Below are 24,712 nucleotides of genomic sequence, written 5' to 3'. Positions count from 1 at the left end.
GAGAGGCGGCCTCGGGGGCCAGTGGCCAGCCTGCACATGTCTGCCGCGGCCAACCGGGGCCTCAGTGTCCTCACCTGGAAAATGGAGCCATGCGAACTCCTGCCCAGAGTGGGCGGGAAGCTCAGAGGAGAGAGTCTGCCTTGGAAACGGGGGGTGCCGTGCTCCAGCGGCAGGCCCTGGCTGGCTCTCTCACCCCACCCCCCGCCGCTGCCCCCACCCCGCAGAGGGAGACAAGTCGATGGCTCAGGGCCACTCCTGGCGGCTGCCCTAAGGGGCTCAGAGCTCAGCAAGCAGACAGGCCCAGCTGTCCTCAGGTGGAGACCTCTCTGCCACCCCACGTCCTCTGCCCCCACAGCAGGTGCTCCAAAGGGCTTACGCCATCGGCCGGGCCTTCCCGGCATCCAGGCCAGATGCGAGAAGGGGAAGCCTGGGGGAGCCCAGGCCTCGGTCCGAGCCACAGCGTCTGCCCCAAGTGTGCGAGCTCAGGTGTGAGTCCGGCCCGTGCGGGTCCCCGGGACGAAGCCCCAGGGTTCCCGTCCTGCAGTTGCTGTAGGACGGGCAACGGCTCTGCCCCCTCTGTCCTGGCCCAGCGCTGAGCACCAGGAAGGGAGCAGATGCTGTCTGCCTGGGAGTGAGTGAGGCTGCCTGGAGCCCCTGGGAGGACCTGCCCTACCGAGGGGCGCTGGGGAGCCCATGAGGCCCTTGGCAGGTAAGTGGGCCTCAGGTGCCCACTCGGGAGTCTCTTGGGCATCAGCTGACCACCCCACCCCACCCTGCTGCTAGAAAACAGATTCCAGCAGGTCCCCTGCTTGGACAGGAGCCCCAGGGGGAGAGCTGGATCCGCTGCTCCCCAGCCAAGCAGCACCTGGAGATGCCCACGCCCTGGCTCCTGAGACTGCCCTCCAGGGGGCAGTGCCGGCCTGGGGACCTGCGGCCACCCGGCCAGTGGCTCCTCCTCCCTCCAGATCAGTCTGGAATCCTATGGGCGCTGGATCCCGGGAAGAGGGCTAGCTGCATGGGCGGCCCGCAAGGTGGGGAAGGGGGCGAGTCCCCAGCCCCACCCAGATAGGCTGGGGACTCAGAGGGGGGCGGCCCCTCCCCTCCGTCCCAGGCTCTGAGGACGGGGGGCTTCCTTCCCCCTGGACGGCCAGGCTGCACCGTCTGGTGGGTCCCCACTGGTGGGGAGGGGCAGTTCAGCCCTGACTCCTCCAGGGTGGGAGGGAAGGCCGAGGGCTGGGGCCTCCCAGGCTGGGCAGCAGGTGACATTGAAATGCCAGGAGCGGGGCCCGGCAGGGATGTGGAGGCAGGCCGAGCGCAGCACCGGTCTCTGGGGACTCCCCTCCTGCCCAGGCACCTGCCCCCGGGGGTAAGGTTGGCATGACGGGGGGGGGGGGTACCAGGCGCTGGCATGGGGCTCAGAGACCTGGGTTCAAACCCAGCCTCTGCCAAGGCCCACCCAGATCCCAAACCTCTCTGAGTCTCAGTTTCCTTGTCTATACTGTGGGGCTGGGAGAGCCTGTTCTGTCTGACTCTTAGGCAGGGAACAGGTTGGGCGTGGCCCCAGAGGCCCTGGGGACACACTGGGTCAGTGAGAGGGTCCCTTTCTACCCAGCACAGCTGGATCTGCGTCTCACCCCTAAGGCTCCTTGGAAAGGTGTGACCTGGGGCCTCAGCCGGGCTGGAAGCCGGGCCCAGCTGGGAGCCAAATGGTCGGGGACTGTGGAGTTCTGCTGGGCCCTCCTGCTCTCTTGAGGTCCTTGGGCCCACAAGCTGGAGGGGCCCCTCAGCAGGGCCAGGTGTGACCCCACCGAGGTCCCTGGTGGCTAGCCTCACTAACCAAACCCATGTTACCCTGGGGGAGACAGGCAGCTCCTCCCTGGGGCCAATTTCAGAGTACGGGTCAACCCAGGAGCTGTGGTCCCTGCCTGGCCCTGTCCTTGCCGTGCACAGGAGGGAGTTCCCCGTCCGTGGGACAGCCGGCTTCTGTTCCCAGACTTTCCTCATGCCCCACTGGGCAGAGCAGTGGGGAGCACTGTGTTGAGCCCGGAGCAGTGAGTTGGCTTGGCTCAGAGCAGCCATGTGTTGGGGTTAGGGGAGGGCAGCCCCGGCGGGACTGAGGGGAAGTACAGGGTTGCATTGCCGCCAGAGGCTCTAGGGAAAGGTCCTTCCTGCCTCTTCCAACTTCTGGGGGCTCCAGGTGTCCCTGAGCTGGAGGCCACACCCCTCCAACATCTGCCTCCATGGTCACAGGGCCCCTCCCTTCTGTGTGTCCTCTTCTGTCTCCTATAAGGACGCTTGGTGTTGGACTTAAAGGGTCCAGCCTCATCAAGGACGATCTTATCTCAAGATCCTTGGTTACACCTGCAAAGACCCTGTTGGCAAAGACAGTCACTTTCTGAGTTTCTGGAGCTTAAAACATGACTTCGTCCGGGTGGGGGTCTCAGGGATGCGATCCAGCCTACTACAACCCCTCATCCAAAATCCGACATAAAATAACATCACATGATAAAATCGGGTCTGGACACACTCGTGTCCATACGGGTCTTTTCAGGACTTTCTCTTCTGCTTCTCTGTGTCATCCTGTCTCCTGTCTTGCAAGAGGGGGCCTCTTGAAGACCCTCGAGCCACAGGTACGGGTCACAGAGTGGGGACAGAGATGAAATGGGGAGGGACCTGGGGGCATACGCTGCAGTCCCCAGCGTGTAAGACACTGACGTCCCCAGGGAGGTCATTGTCAGGTGCTGGAGAAAGGGGTTTCGAAGGGTCAGGAGAAGGAAGGCAGAGGGGCAGGGTCTCGGGACCTGACCTCGAGATCCTGGGGTGTGTTTGGACCAGCCCCTGCCCGCCCACAAGCCCCCACCATGAGAAGGTCCCCCCAGGAGCCTATAGCGCTGTACCCCAGCCTCATTCCCAACTCCAAATGGCCCAGTTTAGGCCACAGCCTCCAGCAGGGGTCGACCAAGCCTGGGTCCCCGTCAGATCCACCCACTGTCTTCTTGGGAGCTGCAGGTGAACTAAGAATGGCCATTTAAAAAAAAAAAAATTAAGATTTTATTTGTGGGTAATCTCTACCCCCAACGTGGGGCTCGAACTTACAACCTCGAGACCCAGAATTGCATATGATCCACCAGATGAGCCGGCCCGGCGCCCCCTGTTCTGATTTTTAGTGGGTGAAAAAATTCAAAAGAAGACCACGGCTTCACGACCCATGAAAGTCATAGGAACGTCAAAGTCAAAGTCAGTGTCCGTCAGTGAGTGTTCTAGCGTTGGATGCTTAACTGACTGAGCCACCAGGCGCCCCTGAGTTAAATCTTATCATAGGTCTGTATGCATAGAAAAGATGGAGTAGATGCAGCTTTGGTACTGTCCGCAGTTTCAGCCATCCACGAGGGTCTTGAAATGGATTTCCTGTGGATAAAGGGGTCTCCTGTACATCATTCTGTCCCGGGCTTATAATGCCTCAGACCCCATCCTACCCAGAGTCAAAGCCAAGTCCATACCCTGACCCCAAACCTCCCTGATCACTTCTCTTAACTTTCTCACAGATCCTTTACCTCTACCGCCCTGGCTGTTCTCTGCGCACACCAAGCTCCTACCACAGGGCCTTTGCACATCCCATGACCTGTCTGGACCACTCTTCTTGGGATCTCTGTGTCTCCGTTCCCCATCTCCTTTGGCTCTTAACTCAGATGACACCCGCCTGGTGAGGCCTTCCCTGGCCACCTGATGGAAAACTGAGGCTCCAACCCCAACTCAGCCATGCCGATCCTCATTCCCTCCGGAAGTCTCCTATTTGGATCTCATCATCATCCAACGGACCGTACATTCTCCTTGTTATGTTTACTGTGTGTTTACTTCCACCGGAGCGTAGGCGTTGTGTCCGCTTCGGCCTCTGCCGTGTTCCCAGCACCGGTGCCAGTCAAAGGATAGATCGGCAGTGGACATTTGTTGAATGGATAAATCCAGAAGACTGGAGTTAGAAACCTTCCACCTCACACCACCTGCATCCAAGGGGCTAGGCCTGGCTTCTGCCGGCTGCATCAGAGTGCAAACGTCCTGGGGGGAGGGATCATAGATGGGACTCCTAGAACCTTCTGTAGACAACATCCCATGGGTCAGTCCATGCCTTGCCCAGACCTTGCCGCCTCCTGTGGGTCCCCATAGCCCCCCTGCAAGGTGGGGGGGCTCAGCATCTTATGCCCATTTGGCAGGTGAGGACAGTGGAGGCCCAGAGCAAGGGCCCAGCTCTGGCTCTAGGCCCAGTGCTCCACTCACACTGGCAGGCAGGAGAGTGGAGACGGGGCTGGACGGATCCAGGCATGCCCGGAGGGGCAGGAGACTAGAAGCGGAAACAAGACACGGCGTGCGGGACTGAGGCTCGCCAGGGGCCTCCCTCCCAGAGGCTTCTCTTCCTGTCACCTCCCCGGCTCTGTTCTGACTGTGGGGCTGGTGAGCCTGCATGGTCCCTGCCCTTCATGGCCTCTGTTCCTGGCCCCCCACCTGCCATGCAGGGTTTCCACGGGGCCGGGCAGCTGCAGAGCCATGGCTGGCCCGGGCTCCATCACTCTATAAAGAAGAAGTCCTGGTTCCCCTGCCACCAGGCGCCTTCGGGACTGCTCCTGCCTCCCCGGGAGAAGCAAACGACCCACGTAAAAGCCTAAACCAGTGACGGGCGGCGAGAGCCGGCTGCAGGTAAGCAGACCTTCACAACTGCAGAAGCTGACAACAGCATTCAGCCCCTTAAATTCGGTCCAGCCCCAGGCCTGGGTGCTGGGGCTACCCAGCCAGAGGGGGCCGTGGGGCCCACAGCGGCCCCCGCATGGGGGAGTTGGGCTGGGGAAGGAGGCCGCCCGGAAACGGGTGATGTGAACAGGAACTTCTCGAGGCAGAGAGGCTCACGGCCTTGCCGCTTGTGTTTGCGCTTGTTTCAGGTTAGTTTAGTTTTTTTTTAAACATTTTACTTATTTATTTGACAGAGAGAGACAGCGAGAGAGGGAACACAAGCAGGGGGAGGGGGAGAGGGAGAAGCAGGCTTCCCGCCCAGCAGGGAGCTCAGCGTGGGGCTTGATTCAAGGCAGATGCTCAGTGACTGAGCCCCCCCAGACCCCCCTCGTTTTAGCTTCTGTTTTCGTTGCAAGTGAAGAAACCAACTCAAAGTGGCTTCGTGGGCCTCTGGGTCCCACAGTTCCAGCGACGCGGGGCTCTGGTCTCTGTGGTCCGAGGGTTGTGGTGTCTGCTGGCCTGGCTCTGGGGCACCGTCACCCCCCACCCTGTCACCCTGTCACGGGTGAGGCCCTGGCAGCTCCCGGCCAGCATGTGTCCCCTCTGAGCTCTCACGAAGAAGAGCGTGTGTCCCCAGTGTTTTCCACAAAAGTTCCGGGACAGAGGGGGCAGAGCTCAGGGGCAGGCCTGGAGCAGAACAGGTTGGGGCCAGCCCCCAGGGCCAGGGAGGGACAGGAAAAGCAGGGCAGCGGGGTGAGGCCTCCGGATGCTGAGCCTGCAGAGCTCAGGTCGAAGCTGCGAGAGACACCCCCACAAGTCAGAGGTTGTGGGGGGCCCTGGCCTGCTTCTCTCCCAGGACCCTGGCCCTGGGTTGGGGATGACTGTGGTCAGTGCTTGCCAAGTGTCACTGGGTACGGACTACGGCCCTGGATTCGTCACCCACAGCGAGCCGAGGCTCTACAGTGAGGGCAGTTCTCACACTGTGTGCCTTGGAACCCCCAGGCTCTCCTTAAGCAGATTCTTGGGTCCAATCCCAGAGGTTAGGATTGAGCGCAGGGGAGTGGATGCCGGCGCGGGGGTGGGGAGCCACCTATGGGGGTCTCTGTCCCTGGGGCATTGCTTGGTCCTTGTGCTTTATTTTTAAACAAGAGGTCTTTAAAGGTAAGAGAGTAGATTTCTCAGGGAGGCAAAGGCGCCTATGACGCTGACACGGGACTTGAGCAACACGGCCCGGGGGTGGGGGCTCAGCAGCCTGGCCCCGCCTCTCCCCGCAGGGAGGGCCAGCTCCCCATGAGGGAGGAGTCTCTGCTCCCCCTTTTACAGGGGAGAACATTGGGGTCAGAGGAAGCCCCACTTGCCCTAGACTTTGGTCAGTACGGGGTGAACCTGGGGCTGCTCCCCGGCTCCCGCAGCATTTGGGGGGACCTTGGGTCCAGACCTTGCACATCGCACCCCTCTCCCTGCCCATCAGCTCCGCTAAAGGGAAGGAAGCCCTTTTGGGGGCTGCTGGGCCTCAGGACAGGCCTGGGCACGGTGCTCACGGGCTCCCCTGGAGGAGGCAGAGGGAACAGCATCGCCGGAGGCTGGTGGAGTCCAAGGTTCCACAGCGGCCCCCACAGCCCCGGGGCTGGACCCCAGGAAGCCGAGTGGGGGCCTCCATGGAGCTCCCGGCTGAAGCCCGAGGTCTTAGCAGCCGCCCGTCCAGCCCGTGGCCCGGCTGCTGTCATCAGAGCTGCGTTCCGTCGTCCTTGAATCCAAGCAGCCCGCTCTGGGTGGTCGGAAGAAAGTCATCACGTGCTCCGGGACGTGTGCAGGGAAAATTCTCCTGGTTCCTCGCCCGCAGCCCAGAGACCCGATTTCCAGGGTTAAGTTCTGCCGCTGCTTCTCACACGCCCTTAGACGTGTTCGATGTAGGCCCAGCGGACGTGCGCGCGAGCACATGCCAGTGCAGACCCATCTCGGAAAACCCCAGAGCGGGGGCTTCGGGTCCCAGCCCCGCATCCGCGTCCGCTCTCGGGCTTGCGGAGGGGGCGCGGCATCTGCTCGGCTGGACCTGGTTTGGCCCGGATGGCAGCCCAGTGAGCCAGTGCGAGGCCCGGCATCGCTGACCGGGCTGGTCCCTGTTGCTTTCCTGTCAGCCACGCGGCAGCAAGACCCCGGGAGCCCCGCCCCGTGGCAGGGAGGGAGGACATCCGTGGGCTACATTCCTAGACCCGGGACGCGGGTGCCAAGGGTGTGTGCATTTGGGGGGCTGGCCGTGTCGTCCTCCAGCTTACAGGGAGCAGGAGGAGGCTGGCTTCTCCCCGTCCCGCGCAGGGAAGTGCCCCGGGGTCTGTTGCTCTGGGAGGACAGCTGGACAGGTGCGACACCTTCGTAAACATGGGAAAAGCCCTTCCGCGCCCCAGGAATGGGGGAGGTTGGCAGCGGAAGTCTGAAAGGACAGAAGAGGGACGTGGCATGGGGGCCGCGGGGGAGGGCAGGGCTCCAGCTTGATGTGCCCGCCAGCCTCCTGCCCCGTCCTGCTAAGGACAGCACGCATGTGCTCTTGTCGTGATGTATGGAGAGTGTGTGCGCTTGAGAAGGCCGGAGGCGAGGGGGCGACAGGTGGGAGGCGGCTAGTTCCGGACCGAGAGTGTGAAGGCTGGCGGCCCCTCGCTCGGCTCCCTTCGGAAGCAGTCGCATTTAAGAAGATGTGTTCCCACCCCGCCACGCCCTGCGTCGGACACTGGAGGTCACCCTGGGCATGCATGGGGGGCCCCCGGGTCTGGGTAACCTGGGGACAGGACGGGCAGGTAACTTATTAACCAGACTCTCCGAACGGGGAAGCGAGCCTCGGGGAAGGAATTTCCTTGTAGTTCGGCACAGAAACGTGACTCAGCAGGAGCTTCCGGGCATCCCAGCCACGGCCATGGCCGTGCCCGGCAGGCCACTGACCCCTTGAGGGCACCCAGGACCTCTCTGCAGCCTCGTGGCCACATCCGGAGCCAGCCCGACTCGGCTCCGGCTCCCCGTGGCCACCTGGGGCTCTGGTGGGTCTCAGCTGTGGCCGGGGGACAGCGGGAGGTGGGTGGTGGCGGGGACCCAGGTGGGGCAGTGCAGGTTGGCAGGGGGTACGGGTGGTGGCGGGGGGTGGGGCACGGAACTGCTTCTGTCCCAGGGCTTGTCCACATAACTGGTTTGTCGTCCAGTAGGAGAAATAAAGTGGGAGTCGCACGGGTGACGGGAAGCGTTCTATCTGCCACCTTAAACACGAGAAGTAAAGCAGGGGACCTTGATTTTAATCGCTTATTCTACTTAATGTAGCATTTCCAACGTCTGACCCTGTCAACCGACGGTCAGCGTGGAAACATTATCTGTGTGACGTGTGTCATTCCTGGTACCTTCGTTCAATGTCTTCAAGGCCCACGTGGACCTCACACTCACAGCGCCCCTTGGTTTGGGCTCCCCACCGTTCACGGGCCCAGCAGCCGCAGGTGGGCAAGTGGAGGGTCTAGGCCACCTTCCCTGGCTCTGCCCTTGGAGAGCCTGCAAATGCACGTCCATTTTGGAGTGTCCGAAACCACACGGCGGGGGCCTCAGCCCGGCGTCTGCCTAGGGGAGAGCGTCCGGGCCCGTCGCGGCGGGGACGCCTCCCGAGTCCCCACGGGCATGTGGCAGGAAGGTTCTTGAAGACGCGGTGGGCGGGGATGAGGTCCGGGCCTAGTTTTAGCGGTGTTGATCTCCTGGGCTCAGACATGGTGACGGGTCCTCTCAGGTACTGCCCGAGTCAGCTGAGGGTGGGGGAGGGGAGCTCTCTGTTCTTCCTCAGAAATATTTTAGTGACTCTAAAATTCGTCCCAAACAAAAAGTTTATTTAAAAAAAAACACACACAAAAAAACCCTTTAAGAGTGAAGGACCAAAGGATGTCTATGACAAAATTTCACTCATACCATAAAACCATTCCTAAAAACCTATATGCAACCTTCTCCTTTGGGCAAAGCCTGCACAGGATGTAGGCGAGCATGGTTTGCAGAAGCCGGACGTCAGGCAACACAGGACAGTAAATTCCTGAGGCGGTGAGTCCTGCGACTTCCGAAGCTTGCAGCCTCGAGAGTCCCCAGGTCATGGTACGGGGCGGGGCTCCCCAAGCCGAGAAGGGCCCTGAACTCGGGGACAGCAGTGTCTGGGGTGTGCAGAAGGCCTCCGCGTGTTCAGCCAAGAACTGACCAGCGTGCACGTGGAGGAGCAACCCCGGGCCGAGGAAAGAACCCCTAGAGGAATGCATGACAAATCACTCCGATTGTCCCCGGACAGGAAGGCCTCGCAGCGGACAGCGGCTGCCGTGGACTGAGCAGAAAGGCCTGGCTTCCTTAGTGATCGAAGTCAGCCGTAGGTGAGACACGGCTCAGGTCCCATCCGAGAATTCTAAATGTGCGACGCCAAGCCATCACATTCAACGACAAACATGTCACCTAGCTCTACCTCGGAGCAAAACTCAAGAATATTTACAGGAATAAAAAGTGCCCGGCACCCAGCTCTGTGCGACTCGCCGTGTCTGGCCTCCAGGCAAACGTGGCAGCGGGGGACAGAAAGACCCTATGCAGATGGCGACTGTCTGCCTGCGCCTGCCCCTGGTCCAGCCCACGCCGCTCCCCACCCTGCTTCTCTGCCCCCAGAGGCTGACTGGTCACCCGCTTCCCGGCCTGTGGGTGCTGGTTGGGCTCAGCCGGTGGAAGGAGCCAGAGACTGATCGGGAGCGTGGAGAGAGGGGCTGGCTTCTTTCCTGCCGAGCCCCTGGGGCCACCGGGGACACGGGCGTCCCCCCTCTACTCAAGGCCACAACTCTGGTCAGCACCCTGGGCTCCCTGACTGCCCCCTCCTGGCAGCGGGACAGTAACCAGATTCTCCCCATCCCATTTCTTCCGCGTGCCCCCCGGGGTGGGCTGGCGGTTTCCCGCACGTCCCCCCGATGCACCAACACGTGTGTCCCTGAAACAGAGGAGCGACGTCGGTGACAAGGACAACCGGACACACCCCTCGCGGGATGCTCCCCGTGTGCCGAGGACCTTTACTTAATCCTACCATTAGCCCTTTTTTAACCGCTGTGGAAACCGAGGCTCGGAGCGGGTTAGCCGCGTCCATGTTCAAGCCAAAGACTCCAGGGCTGGGAGGAAGCTGAGGGTCGTCTCTGAACGGTGGGTGCGGGATTGCGCCCGATCTCGCACAAAGTGTCAAGCAGTCACCCTGGGACTTAGCAGGGGCCCCTTTGGGGTCCACGGGCCCCAGGGCCCATCACTTCCCTCTCCGGCTGTGGCCCCTCCGTGGGTCCCTGGGTGGACCCCTTGACCCGTGACTCGGGCCGGGCTCTGATCCGCGCACGCACCCTGGGGGGCCAAGCACCGCTCGCCGGCTGCGGGCAGGGCTGTCGCCGGCGGAAGCTTGACCTCGGTGGCCCGAGCATTGCCCGAAAGTTACCCCAGAGTTCAAGCGACCTGCGTGTGACTCTCCGTTTCCTTTCTATTCAAGTCGAGGATTAAAGAGGAAAGTCGGCGATCCGAGTACAAGCTAAAAATACTCCCAATAAATAAACACTGCGGGTCAGCAATCGGCATCCTATGAGGCGGCAATTCCAGATGGGCAAAGGCCACCGTTTATGGCCGTGGATTTGGGTTGGTTGCCCGAAGAATGCCAAGTCCAAGATAAAGGTAGGCAGAGTCCTGTCGGGTAAGGGCGCCATGACCCACCGTAAGTCATTAACCTCCCCCGGCTTCACCTTGGCGGGGCCAGACGCCTCTGATGTGCCTTCCTGGGAAGGGTGCCGTGGCCGGTGATCCAGGCGGAGACCTGGCTGGAGTTGGGCACCGAGCCAAGATGGAGCCGGTTGGCTCGCGGCCAAGTAACGAGGACACATTCTGGCTGGGGTGGTTCGTCGTCCCGACTGGACAGCACAGCTCTGGGGCCATTACCAAGTGATGACTCCGGGCGCGTTATCAGCTTGAACTCTCGGGGGCAGAGCGACACTCAGTGCCCAGGAGCCGATGCCGTTCGGTAGGGGGGCCCCTCTCTGCACCCCTGCGCCCCGGCGAGGCTGCCGGCTGTGCGTGTGGGACTGCAGGAGGAAGGCAGGGGCAACTCTTTCGGGCTTTGATGCAGGACTTTAACCCAAAATCAGGGGGTTGGAGATTTCAGCCCGTGGGTCTTGAAAACTTCGGAAGACTCTGGAACCTTTCCGAGGCTCAGTTCGTATAAAATCGGGTCAGGTGCTCAGCCGGTATTTGGAGAATGAAAAAAATAAACAAACAAAATGAATTAAAAGAGGGGGCGATAAGAGAGCCTGCTTTCTGGGACTATACAGAAGATTCCAGAAGGTTCCGTAGAACCAAGGGCTTAGCCCGGAGCCTGGCGCAGAGAAGGGGCTTGATCCTTGCGTCTGCTCCTGGTGCGACTATCATTTTACGGACGTCTTAGTCTTGGGGTTCGGAGAGGGAGAGAGACGAGCTGGATGCCATACAAAGTCCTCTGCCCCGTGGGGTTCGCGGTGGACCCTAACACGGTCCACTCTGCCTCATTTCTGGGGCTTTCCCTGCGTTCGCCCGCAGAATGAGCCGGAGCTGTTTCTCCTCCACAGTGAGGCCCATTTCCCTCCCTGGCCCTCTGCAGCCGCGTTTGGGGGCCTCGGGGGGCGACGGAGGGATGACATGGAGGTTCCGGGAGGGGCTGGGTGCTCTCAGGAAGGGCCTCCGAGCCCCCCCGCGCAGGACACGGCAGGTGAGGCTGGGCGCAGCCGGGGCTGACGTCGCCCCCCACCGCGTACCCCGGATCTGCAGGTGACGGCACCTGTCGTGTGCCAGCTCACAGCGGGAGAAGCTCTCTTTGGAGAGGGCTCGGGGGCGGCAGTCTGGGCGGAAGCACACTGAATTAAGGAAATTACCGGAAAGCAAAGGGAAGGTTTTTGTTTGTTTGTTTTAAACTCAGGGGTGTGCTTGTCTGGAGCTGCTGCTGAGCACTGGGGACTGGGGAGTCGAGGCCACCCTTGTGGTCACCAGGGAAGCCTGCGAGGCCGCCGGAGGGTCCTCTGCGGACGCAGGCACACGTGCTCTGCAGTCCAGCTGCTTGCCCTGGGCGTGCTCCTTTATCTGCTTTTCACAGAATAGCTCGGGAGCACAGCCCTGGGGTCAGAGCTGGGAGTCGTGGGACGAGTTCGGAGCCCAGCTCAAGGGCAGATGCTGGGCGTGGCCGGCATCCTCTGCACTTTGCAATTTCACGGGCCCCAGGGGGAGCTCTGGGTTGGGAAATGGCTTGGACGCCAGGCTGTTTTATTCCGGAATGTTCCCCTTGACTCTGGAATAGGGGAGGGGCCCCGGAATTCCTACGGGGCGCCTGGGGGGTGGGGGCACAATCTGGTGCAGAGGGGTGGGCAGGAGGGCTGGTCAGACCCTGTCCGCAGAACCAGCCCCCCCTCCTGTGCTGCCCTTCTCGTGGGAGCAATGACTGGGATGCAGAGGCGGGCTGCGGTGACACCCGCCCCTCTGCCCCACCGCACCCCAAGCCCAGGCCTTTCCAAGGGCTCCCATTGCAAGAATGTAACTGCTGGAATTACCTGGCGTCTCCACACCAAACACCCGGCAGAGACGGCTCTTCCAAGCTCAGTCTGCACAGGACCTGAGCGCTTTGGCTGGGAGACTCTGTCTCTGTCTCTGTCTCTGTCTCTGTCTCTGTGTCTGGCAAGGGAGATCCCTCCACTGAGCGCCAGGGCTGGGGGCGGGGGGCTGGGGCAGCGGGAGCCTCAGAATGTCGAGACCTCATTGCCCAGGTGCCCAGGAAGAGAAGCGTCTTGCTCTCGGTGACCCCGCAGGCTTTCAGCAGGGATGGGTCTAAAACACAAGCTGCCCCCCACCCCATGCTCTGATTTTCCAAGAGCAAGTTCCCGTTTCCTCTCCTGGGCTCCTGGAAGGGTGCTGACCAAAGGCAAAGCCTGACACACCCCCTTCGGAGCATCATCCACCAGGAAACCAGCCCGGGCACAGCGGACGGGAACTTTTTTGCAAGCATCTCCAGGCTCACGCGGGAGCTCGATGGGCAATTAGCAAACGTCTCAACCCCTCTTCTCCCGTGAGGCGGCTGTTTCAGATGTCAGATTCCTGCCAAGCTTCACGTCTTGTTCTAAAACCTCTTTTCCGGGGGGGACTCCAGGGAAATTAACGTTCTGCTGGAAGAAAGCAAGCCCCTTGGCCGTGAGCTCGTGGCGCGCTCTCTGGGGAGGGAGCTCAGCCGCCGCAGGACCTGTATTCGCGTCGACAGCAAGAGATTAATTGGTGTGGAGCGAATTATGGAAGTGGGCAAAGCCGCTGCCACCTCTGATGCCTTTGAAGCCGGGGTCCGCAGTCACAGGCCATCGCTCGCCGGGTCTAGGTGGGGCTGTAGGAACCCGGCCTCCCGCTTTTGTCCTCTCCGAGACCCCTTCTCCAGGATCTGGACATGGGGCCCCAAGTCAATGTGTGTTAGAACCGGGGGAATGGGTTTGAGCACAGTGCGAAGCCAGTACACCCTCGCTCGCGAACACTGATCGACTCTGCACGGATCCTGTTTAACCTTCCTAACAACTCCCCTTGGTGGACGGGCACACGGAGGCACAGAGAGGGTTACCCACCTGCAGAATGCCACAACCAGGGTTCGGCCCTGGGTGGTTGTCTCAGAGCCAAGTCCACTCCCCCCCCCACACACACCTCTGCCAAGCTGCTGGTGTGAACGGGCAGGTGGGGAGAAACACCGTGCCCCGTTTCACCGTTACGGCTTCTTAGTCCTTTGTCCCCTGCGTGGCCATGAGCTCTCATCCCGGCAGGCTGGGGCTGGGGACAAGGGGGCATGCTTGGGCCCTCACGGGGGTAGGGGACACCCAGAGGAGGTGAGAGATGCTGGGAGCTATCACGGCGGCGGTGCTGCCCACATCCTCTGGGGTCCGAGGGTCCGGAGGGGGCCCGAGGTCCTGCCTTTCTCACCAGCTCCAAGGGGGTGCTGACGCTGGTTTTCTGCGGAGGAACGAGGGAGCCTAACCGGGCAGGCGAGGAGCCCCAGGGAGATGCCGCCGCGGCTGTCTGTTCGTGGGGAGTCCCAGGACGTCAATATAATGGCTTCACAGATAGGCAAGAAGCGCAGGGAATGAAGGTCTCCTTCAATCCCCAGCAGAGCGAGACTCAGTGCCCCGGTGACCTCGGGGTGGGGGGGCCCCACAGGAGCCAGCCAAGGGCGGCGGGGAAGGGGAGCAAATGCTGGTCCAGACCAGAGCATCACAAATAAGAGTGTGTGAGTGCCCTCCCCCAGCGGGCTGGGGAGCACAGCTCTAGGGAAAACCCGTCCCCCTGGAAAGAGGCCTCTCCCCGCCCACCTGGTCCTGCTGCCGCCACAAGGTGATGCTGTTTTGCGGGGGCGGGGTGGGGGGGTGTCTGGTTTTCTCTGACTCTGACCCTAGAGATCCGTGGCTACTGAGCAATGCTCTCGGGCTCCCGGGGGCTGAAGGTCACTGCGGTCCTGGTGAAGGGACGGGGGACCTTCCCGTTGGCTGTGGGTGTGTCTGTATGTGGGCGGGGGCACCGTGTGCTCACGTACGTGTCTGCATCTCCGCAAGCATGGGGTATACTCCGTGTGTTTGTGGGCACATACGTGTGTGCATGCGTGTGCACCCGTGTGCGTGCGTCTTTGTGTGCTTGGCGTCTGCTCGTGTGTGCCTTCGTGTGAGTGTGCATGTGTGTACACGTGTGTGTATACGTGTGTGTGCATAGTGCACAGTCCTGTCTTGCACGCACACGTGTGCATTTCTGCCCATGTGCTTAGGTGTGCAGATGGGCGTGTGTGCACATCTGTGTGCGTGTGTCTGCTTGTGCGCACGCCTTCAGACCCGTGTGCGTGTACCGTGCACGTGTGTTCGCATGTGTGTGTTGGACGCAGTGAGGACTGTCTCCTTTCGGAGCTGCCCATCTCTCCTGCTCCGGCCGGTGCCATGCATGGCTCAGGACTGCGCTCAAACGTCGGGGCCCCGGAAGGAGCCCACCCTGAGCAAGGGGCTGGCGGGGTCCCTGAGGGGGGCATCCTGGCGGCAGTGTGAGCCTCACACGTGGACACCTCTCCCCACCACGCTCTGAGCTCCTCGGGTTCAGGTCCAGGTGGCGCTCCACCGGCTCCCTGATCAGGACACAGGACCCGGCCTCTAGTGACCGGCTCTGAGCCCTGAGTGGGGCTTCCTATCAGCCAGCCCTGCTCTGGGCCATTACTGCGGTTGGTTTAGGTCTTCCCGTGGCCCCCAGAGGCAGGTTCTGTACACCCTGTGCTGGGATGGGGAAACTGAGGCTCAGAAAAGCAGACACTCAAGCCAGCAGCTAGGACGCAGAGGGCCAGCGTCCACCGCGGACCTGAGATGGTTACGGCGTAAGACGAATCAGACTCCTCTGGCCCCAGCATGGTTTTGTCAAGAGGCTCTGCACCAGCATCTCTTGTTACGAGGGACCGTGATGGCGCCCCACAGAGCAGTCGGCCACGGGGGCTCCTTCTCAAGTGCTCCCTCTGCAGGAGGCCTCCCTGACCCTGTCAGAGAGAGTCCGGCTTCCCCTGTGCCCCTGCAGCCTGGGCTTCCACCCGGTGTCCCGGGGTGCGTGAACAGTTTGTGAGGCAGTGAGCGGGAAGCTAGGGGTTCAGGGACTCCCTGAGCCCTTTGAGAGCCCGGAGAAGCCCACTGAGAGCTCAGGAGGCCGGGGTAGTGCAGCCACAGAAGCCCACCCCACCCCCGCACGAGGGCCAGAGGGCGAGGTGTGCACACCCTGGGGGCCCCGGAAGAGCCCCCCAAGGGGTGGCCGTGTGTGTGCCACCAGGAGAACCCCAGGCTGCTCTGTGTCCTCACGCTGCCACCACCCCCCAGGCCCAAGTGACCCCCTTGTGCGAGTCCCACTCCTGATGGGGGCAGGGATCCCCCCAGCTGCCCTGAGAGCCACCCCGGGAGCTGCTGAGGCTCCAGACGCCGCCCTTGCTGCCTGCCCCGTGTCCCGAAGGCAGCTGTGCACACCCTCCGACGTCTGGAGAGACCAGCGTTGCCAAGCGTGGCCTCCCTGTCTTTGTCCTTACTGGGTTAGTCGATGGGCTTGTCGTGGGGGTTGGTGGGCGCCTGTGGTCAAGTCACTGGTCTCCTCTGTTTAGGAGAACCGTCCGTGGCTAACGTGGAGTGTGGACCTGTCGTGCGGGGCCCGCGCCCCAGAGAACGGGCTGCCGGCTGTGCCGATCTCTCCAGAACACCATTTCCATTCAGCTTGGTCCCATCTTGACATTAGCCTCTCGAAGGCGTCCCAGGGTGTCCGGGCTGGATGCCGGCAGTGGAGTGTCTCCAGAGGGCGGTTGTGTCGGAGGCCCAGAGGGTCGGCACGTGCCCCAGGCTAAGCCGCGTCTCTGCGCCCCCCCCCACGAGAGAGAGCTGTGCGTGTCGGAACCCCGCACCACGCGCGGCGAGGCCAGGTCCCCGAGACACCGCCCGGCCGCTCTGTGGCACAAGAGAAGCGAAATGGGAGCACGAGGAAGGGGCAGGCCGGCCGGCAGGCTCAGGGTGAAATCAAGGGCGTGGACTCATCCTGTGCTTCGTGGGGGGAAAAGAGAAAGAAAAAGAAAAAATATTTCCCCAGGAACTCACCTAGGAGAAGCCTTCCGGCATCTGTCTCCAGACACAGCCTCTGGAGCTCGGCCCTGGCGCTGCACCGTCCCCCGCACCCTTGCCCCTGGCCTCACAATCCCGTCCAGGTCCCCCCCTGCGACGCGCTCCCGGCCCAGGGCTCAGACAGGGCTCGTGCCTGCACACGGCCATGCCCTGAGCCTGCTCCCCTCTGGGAACGAAGTGCCCCCCCGCCATCCGCCCTGTGCTTCGTAGACAGTTGGCGCTTCATAAATGTTGGTTGCCCGGATGGAATCTGGGTGTGAAAATTTGTCTCCAAGCCCAGAACATTCTGTGCCCACGTGCTCCGGGAAAGAGGAGCAGCGTGGGTATAGGCTCCCTGTGGGAGGGGGAGGGGCCTGCATTGGTCCCGGGACACCCCCCCCCACCCCAAGCCCGCGGGGATGGGTGTCCTCGTCCCTGGAGGAGAGCGGCGTGGGGTGGCAGCGTTGCAGCGGGTGCAGATTCATGGTCTGGAGGTCGCGAGTGCCGCGAGGTCTGTCTCTGGAGGTGGGAGAGGCGAGCTAAGCAGGGATGCATTCTGACCCCAGACTCGGAGGCATTAATTACTCAAATGAAGAAGTATGAAATCAAAGGCCTGGCTTTAAAAATTAAACTCAGATTAGCCCCTTGCTCCACTTCCTGTAAAATCAAAACCACTTGCTTGAGGAATGGACTCCAGGAGGGGAGTGTGGAGAAGACGGACCTCTGGGCCAGCACCAGCCCCAACGCGGGACCGGGAGTGCCTTCCGGGGGGGCGGGGGCTGGTGGCCCTCATGCCCTGGGTGAAGACCCCAGGCCCTGTAATGGCCTCCCACAATGTCCTGCGTCCCGCCAGTCCTGGAGGGAGCTGTGCCTGGAGCCCCGCGGGGGAGGGAGCCCGGCTGGGGGGGACCAGGCTGGGGTAGATTTGGGGCAGAAGCCGAGAAGGCTTCCTAGGGTGAGAAGACCGGGGAAGCCTCCTGAGTCAGCACGGGCCCCTCCAGGCCAGACTCGGCCTTGGCCCGGGAGCATCTGGAGGAGGGTTTCTGGGGTCGTCGACGACTCCACACACGGTGTAGGGCTCCTCACTCATTTGAATCAGACGCATTCGAGTCACGATGTCCTCAGGGATGTTTCTAGGATGCTGATCCAACCTTACTTCCCATCCTAAAACTTTCTGCCTACAGCAGAAAGGTCTGAACCCCTCTGTGAACCTCGAAGCCCTCCGGGATCGGCCCCCGGACACTCGGGGCCCCTAGAGAATTTGCTCCCGGCCTCTGCTCTTCCTGCTCCTGGTGGCCTGCGAGCACCCTGGTATCCAGCAGAGCTCCTCCCCTTCTCCCCCAAACCTGATCAGTCCTTGCTGTCTGCTCCCCAACCGCCCCTGCTGCTCGGGAGGACAGGACCAGGGTCCTGCTCTGTAACCGCGTTTGCACTCTGTAGCACCTGGACCGGGACATGAGATGGGCTCTTCCCCGCCAGAGCTGGACTTTGCCACCCCCGCTGCATTCCTTGCTAAGTGCCCGGTGTCCCTGCATGAAGCGGGGCCCCCTGGCTCTCTGCATTTCTCTGTCTTGTCTGAGCTGGGCACTCAGGCTCACCAGAGGGGGCTGGGGCAGCCCTGGAAACCACAACAAATGGGGACCTAGGGGTTCTGGGGCCACCAAGGAGCCCTCAGAAGTCACGGCCCCTGCCTCATGGGCTCGGTCTGCCGACGTTTGCCCTTGAGACAGTGGGTCAGTGGGGATGTCACCTTGGGATAGCAGACCTCACAGGGTCCCATGGCTACAAAGACACCTTCCGGAAATGCTGAGCAAAATCTCGACCTGCTTGTCCAGAGATGCGGACAGGAAGAGCCCCTGGCCCGGACCCCCACACCTTGGAAGGCTCCTGCAGTGGGTGCGTTGGTGGCCTCTAAGAGTTGTTCCTGCCCAGAGTCTCAGAATGTGATCTTATTTGACATAGAGGTCTTTGCAGAGAAGGATCTAGAGTCAAGGGGGACATCCTAGGTTGCCTGGGGTGGCCTGTATCCCGTGGCGGGCGTCTTTGCAAGAGACGGAAGAGGAGACACACACAGACACAGAGGAGGGGACACGTGACCATGGAGACAGTGGCGGGAGGGGAGCAGCCACCAGCCCAGCTCGGGCACAGCCCAGGGATGCTGGGAGTCGCGGACCAGCCCAGCTCGGGCACAGCCCAGGGGTGCTGAGAGTCGCAGAAGCAGGGGAGGTGGGAATGACTCTCCCCTAGCGCTTTCAAAGGAGGACAGCCCCACCCACATGCCAATTTTGGTCTTCTGCCTCCTGCTGCTGTAAGCCACCTTGTCCATGGTATTCCGTTACAGTCGCCCCAAGACCCTGATCCAGGCCCAGAGAGGGATAGCACACCCCACCAGCAGCCAGTTTCCCCCCACATCCCCACGTCCTTGCCCCTGCGGACAGCGGTGCCTGCCCCACAGGCTTGGGAAGGCCCACGGTCATGTCATGTCGCGCTGGGTACTCGGAGCGGCGCCTGGCACCTTCTCAGTGCATTATTCAGTTTAGGTGTTAAGATGTTTATAACGTATCCAGTCCCTCAGCTTGTAGGTGGGCAGCTCATATTTGCAGTCGTGCTGGTCAGCCGACAAAGCCTTTGTTGAGCCGTGAAAATGGGCAAAATGGTTGCGTCCAGTAATGGGCCTATACTACTCTCACTAAAGGGGCTGCTGGTTGAGTTGAACTGACCTGAGTGGATGGAGTTCAGGAACAGCGTGATCCAGGAGCACAGGGACTTTGTCCAATGCCTGACTGCATTCTCAGGACTTGAGCCTATGCCTGACTCATGGTAGGTGCTCAGGAAATCAGTGTTGAATGAATTGGTGATGAGTGACTCTTCTCCCCTCACTGCAGGCTAGAGTTTCAGTCCAATTAGCGGGGGCCTCTCACTTATGGTCATGCCTAGGGCAGGGGCAGAACATCTTTGAAGGAAAATGCAGGTCATGGGGGTAGAAGGGACTCACATCCCCAAGCTACAGCAACAATATTAAAAAGATCACAGAAAATACTGTGAACTATGATTTCCTAGAGACTCAGGAAAGCGATCTTTTCTGCAGACCCCACGTGGTGCCTGAGGTCCGGGTGGGAAGACAAGGTGCCAGGAAGCCAAGGGTGCCAAGAATGTGCAGAACCCAAGCCAATGACCGTGAAGCCGGGGAGCAGGGCCACTCAGCCTCTGGTCCTCGGTCCCGGAAGGGTTAGGCGAGGCAGCCCAGGATACCACACAGCCTGTGTGAGGCCTGGCGGTTTCTCAGGGGGACTGTGGGGTTGAGTAGCCCAGTGTGCCCATGGCCAGGAGGGGTGCGGGTATGGGGCGTGAAGAGTTCATGTGGGGACCCAGACAGGGGTCCAGTGGGCACAGAGGTCTCAACCTCCCCAGGAGAGGTCAAGAGCAGCTCGCAGGGAGGCCCCGCACAGGCACCCTAGGAGGGAGCCCCAAAGGCCAGCCCTCTGTCATGGCCCCAGGGAACCCCACGGGGACCCCTCGCCTGAGCGCCTGGGAGGCCCGAGGGCGTGAGCAGGGAGGGGGGGATGCTCGCCTGCCTGACCGTGCGGGAAGGGAGGTGGTGGGCGGGCGCCCCACAGGGACACCCACCCCCAGGAGGTACGCGGGGAACTCCCTCGGGGCCTTGGAATGTTCAGTGCCCCTCCGTGGGCAGGACCCCGCAGCACATCTCTGCCCTCTGCTCCTGCCGGGGAACATGAGTACAGCTCCGAGGGCTCCTTTGGCTCGGGGGGCCGGGAGAGGCATCAGGGGTCTCCCGGCCACAGCCTGGGTGAAGACGGGCTCCGGGTGCTAAGGGGACTCCTGCACGGGGGGAGAGGGAGGCAGCCCAAGGGGACCGTGTCCCAAACCCGACTCGTGACTCTCCTGGCACAACCTCGACCCTGCACCTGCCCCCCGACCTCCTGCACGGGAGTGGCCCCCGCCGCCCGCTCATGGCCTCTGCCCTCATCTGCCCTCCTCCCCAGGCCCTCCTGGCTCCGTCGCCCAGCGACACCCCCACTATTCTGGCTCGTGGCCGGGCGCTTCGTCAGGCTTGCTGAGGTCCCCACGGGCGGCCTGGCAGGCAGTGGCCTACGGTGCTGGGAGAGACCACCGGCTGCAGTGGGGAGCGGACTTTGGGGAACAGGGGGCCTTCCGGGGGAGGCTAGGTGAGCAAGGACAGGTGACTGTGCCAGAAGCAAGGGGGCCTAGGACCCGCTGCGCCCCAGCTTCTCTTGAGACCCCGAAAAAGGCCTTCAAGATAGAACGTCACTGGTTTGTTCGTTTTTACTGAGCCCTTTAGTTCCTTCCAGCATCCCTGTCCCTCCTCTTTTGAAGCCCCTCCCTCCGGGAAGGCAGACTTGGTGTCTGTGCTCTGCAGGCCAGGCCTGGGGGCCGAGGACCTGCTCCTGGGAGAGGCCTGGCTGGGTCTTCGCCCACAGCCCTCCGGAGAGAGGCTTCTACAAAGCAACACTTTCCACCCCTTCTTGGGCTTGGGTCTCAGCAGGATGCCCTGCCTGGGGGCTGGGCCGTACCCTCGCCTCCCTTAGAAGGAGCCACACCATTTGGCTCATCAAAGCCGATTTGACTCTGGCTGGGCCCAATTTGCGCCTGGTTGCAGGTCCGTGAACAGGCAGGGGAGGAGCAGAGCCGGTTTACAATGGGGCAGGGTGGGCCGCCCAGCCCGCCCGCCCAGGGGTCTCGGCCCCTGGAGGCTGCAGAGTTGCCACCTTTTGGAGCCCCCGCCGTTGGGCTCTGCCCCGCTGTCTGCAGGTCCCAGCCCTGCCCCCCACACCAGCAGGAGGGAGGGTGCTCAGAGCAGCTCCCAGGTTGCACGCGGGGAGGTTGGTGGGTCCCGCCTCCGGGGCAGCCGCTGGGTGAGCACGGAGGCCTCCTTCCAGGGTCAGCCAGAGCCACTCACGCTCCCCCTTCCCCCCCACCGATCTCCACAGGGCAGCCAGAGTGGTCTTTCTAGGCTTATAACCTTCCAGAGCCTTCGACCAGGCTCAGAACCCTGGCTGCCCCTCCGTGGCCTTTACTGGAATGCCTGGGACCATCCCCGCCCCCTCGTGATCACCTCCCTGGGTAGGTCTTCGGGATCTTTCTGCCCAAGTCCCTCCCAGTGCAGATTCCGTGACTTGACCAACACCCATCTTCCCGGCTGGACTCTGGGTGCCCTGGGAGGGGGGCCCTGCTGGTGTTGGCTCACCTGTGTCCCCGCCCCACAGTGAGCCTGGGGGCACAGCAGGTCCTCCGTAATGTGTGCCAGGTGGAGCGGGGGCTGGAGACTGTTTGCAGGTGTCCTGAGTGAGCATTTGCGGGGCGAAGGCCCTGCCCTGCTGGGCTCCGGGAGGCCCAGGGACCCTAGAGGAGACCCTCAGCAGGGAGAGAAAGGCTCTCGGGCTGGGGCAGCCCAGGCTCCAGGCGCTCCTGGGGTCGGGTCAGGAGCCCTACGGCCCTGCCCGGGCGAGCGCCGATTCCGCTTCGTGGGCGGGGAGCCAGGCACAGGCCCTACCGTACGGGTGCTGGGGGTTTACACAGCCCCCCGGGGCCTGGGTGCATGGGGCCTGGGAGGGGGGAGGGGCCCGCCGCAGGGAGGTGCTGGGGCGGAGGTAGCGAAGGCCCCGAACCGGCAGCCGGAAGCAGCGGGACCAGGTTCTCCCACTGCCCCGAGGCCCCGAGTCCTGAATGGGCTCTCTGGTCGCAGTCAGGTGCTAGCAAGGCTGCGCGTCTTCCGCAGGCTGCCGGGGAGGGCCGGCCTCATGCCTTCTTCCACTCCCGGAGGCCACCTGCGTCCCTTGGCTCCTGGCCTTATGATGAGGAGGGCTGTCCCCAGAGTCACATGTCCTCCTCTGACCCTCCCTGTGGTTACACCGAGCCACGGATCATCGCTCCGGGGTCACTACCTAAGGTAAGGTGTTCGCGGGGCCCCAGGCTCAGGGCGTGGACACAGTGAGGGGCGCTCAGAGCTCCTGGCCCTGTGCTAGGCCCTGGTCCACCCGCTCGCCGCAGTGGCCGCTCTTAGGGCCTCTCAGGTCGGTGCCGTCAGCAGCCAACGGTACAGGAAGAAAACCGTAACCAACCAAAGTCAGCCGGGACAGCCGGGGCTGGAGTCTGGCTGCCCGGGGGCCCCGAACCTGCCTCCCACCCTGCCTCCTGCCCCCCGTGGCCATCCGTACTTGGTTTTAACCTTAACTTGTCCAGACCCGAGACCCAGCCGCACCCAGCCGGACTCACAGTGTCCTGCCCTGGTTCTGCCGACTTCTGGGCTCTGTAGCAAGGGGCCCCCAGTGTTTGTGCTCCCATGTTGGGGTTCACAATCTCAGCATCGGTCGGTGCTGCCCTGGTCCTGGCTGGGGTTCAGACAGCGTGCTTTCCTTCCTCCTGACCTGTCAATCCCCAACGGGCATTTGAGTAGAGCCCCTCTGAGACTTTTAGAACATTCTAGTGCATGCCTTTTGGGGTACATGGGTGGGCATTTCAGTTCGTCGTATACCGACCGGGAGCAGACGGGCCGGAGGAGGCCCCCCGTCTTGTGTGTGCTTTTGGTCAGCATCCTACTGAGAGAGAACCACATACCGTACGATTCCCCAACTTCAAGTGGGATTCCGCCGAGCGTGGGCCATTCCCAGCGCACGGCCAAGCTGAGAACACTGGCATCCTCTCAGAAGGAAACCCCGTGCCCGTTCGTGCTTCCTCCAACCCATCCTGCCTCCCAGCCCCCCGCAACCACTCATCCACGTCCCTATCCGGGACATTCCGCAGAGAGGGGACCGTGCGCTGGGCGCATGTCTGTGTTTGGCTTCCTTCGCCGAGCAGAATGCTTTCTAGGTCCGTCTGTCCGTCCGTGTGGCCGTGCGGGTCAGGGCTTCCAGCCCCTCCACGGCCCGGGCCTCGTTCCCCGTGTGGCCGGAGCCCACTCTGTTCCTCGTCGGTGCAAGCACAGACATCTGGGTAGTCTCCACGCGGGGACGAAATCGGCTCACGCCGCTCTGAGCGTTACGTGTGCATTTCAGGGCGGACCCGGGTTTTCCTCTCCAGGAACAGGATTGCCGGACCAGCGGTCAGTCCAGACTTGATCATCAGGGAGATTGTAGGCTGTGTTCTGGGTGGATGCACCTTTTTGCGTCCCACTGGCCATGCAAGAGGTGCCCACGTCCCCGCTCCCTCATTCGCGCCTGGGACCTGACCTCCCACGCCAGGGGTTGTGGCGGGCCGCAGGTGGCCAGGCCGTTGCTCTTGCCTGGGTGTGTAGGTGATGAGCCCAACGGGGCTCTTTCCCAGCAGGAATGCTTTCTGTGGCATCGGAGAGGACCAGGGGGGTCCTCCAGCCGTGTCCCTGAGTCCGGGGCCACCAGGCCACCTGGCTGATGGCCACAAGGACATGTCTTTGATTTCTAGGCTGCCGTTTCTCTGGGGCCAGTCTCCGAAGCTTTCTTTCCTTTCTCCAACAGGAAGGAGAAATCGCGGCTTATGGATGGAGTGTGGCTGTGTGCCCAGCGACGTTCTAGAATCTGGAGATTCGGGATGAATGGGGAGGGAAGGGCCCTGGGTTCTTGGACGCTGTCTCCAGAGGGGCGGGCAGATAGACAACACGGGACCACGTCAGATCCTGGAAGGTGCCTCGAAGCCAAGCGTGGGCTGCCGTGCGGAGGGCGTCTGGGGCCGGAGGGGGGTGGTCGCAGGGAGGGATGCTGGCGGTCCCGGTGCCAGGCTCACTCAGCCTGGGGCCCAGGCCAGCGCCACCGGGAGATACGGCGACATCTTTAAGGCCGGTGGGGACCCAGCGTGGATTTGGAGGCAAAAGCAGGCTCTCGAGGGGGCGGCCAGGCCTTCGAGCCGCAGGCCTAGCATTCCTGAGCCCAGAGCTTTGAGCTGTGCGTCCCAGGGAGGAGGTGGGCTGGGGCCTTTAATCAGGACCAAATTGCTGCCCCCCGGATGCAAGCGAGAGAGTCGTCGGGCCATCAGTCCCAGCCCGAGCCAGTTTAATAAATAGCTAAATAAAGAAACTGAGAAAGGCTTCGCAATTAGTCCGCATTCCTCGCTAAGTGGTAGGTGGGTTCCCATCTTCCTAAAATAAGTTATTTCCATGGCTCGGTGGCGGGGCTGCCAGAGCGAAATGACTGAGTCCGGCTTGGCGAGCCCTTGGTGGTCGGACGCACGCACACCGAGGCGCCCGGCCGGGCCGCCCCGGGAGCGTCTCAGGGCCCGGCGCACCTCACCTGCCAGCCTGCAGCCTTGAGCTGCTGCCAGGTGCCTGGGAAGGCTCCGTGTGGCCTTGGGTACACAGAGGTCTAGCCAGCCCGCCCCCCAACACCCAC

The 24,712-nt window shown here is 62.2% G+C and overlaps 1 long non-coding RNA gene across 1 annotated transcript; it reads left to right on the top strand.

Moving 5' to 3' along the window:
- The first annotated feature begins 4,431 nt into the window (after positions 1 to 4,431).
- LOC309873514 lies at positions 4,432 to 24,411 on the top strand. Its single transcript, XR_014316395.1, has 3 exons — positions 4,432 to 4,692; positions 22,132 to 22,302; positions 23,846 to 24,411. It is a non-coding gene; the product is annotated as an uncharacterized lncRNA (long non-coding RNA).
- Positions 24,412 to 24,712: the final 301 nt, after the last annotated feature.

This window comes from Mustela nivalis (assembly GCF_964662115.1).
Source record: "Mustela nivalis genome assembly, chromosome: 9".
NCBI classification, from domain to species: Eukaryota; Metazoa; Chordata; class Mammalia; order Carnivora; family Mustelidae; genus Mustela; species Mustela nivalis.
Note: the sequence above shows the minus strand (reverse complement) of the source record. Positions and strands in the feature narration are given on the sequence as shown.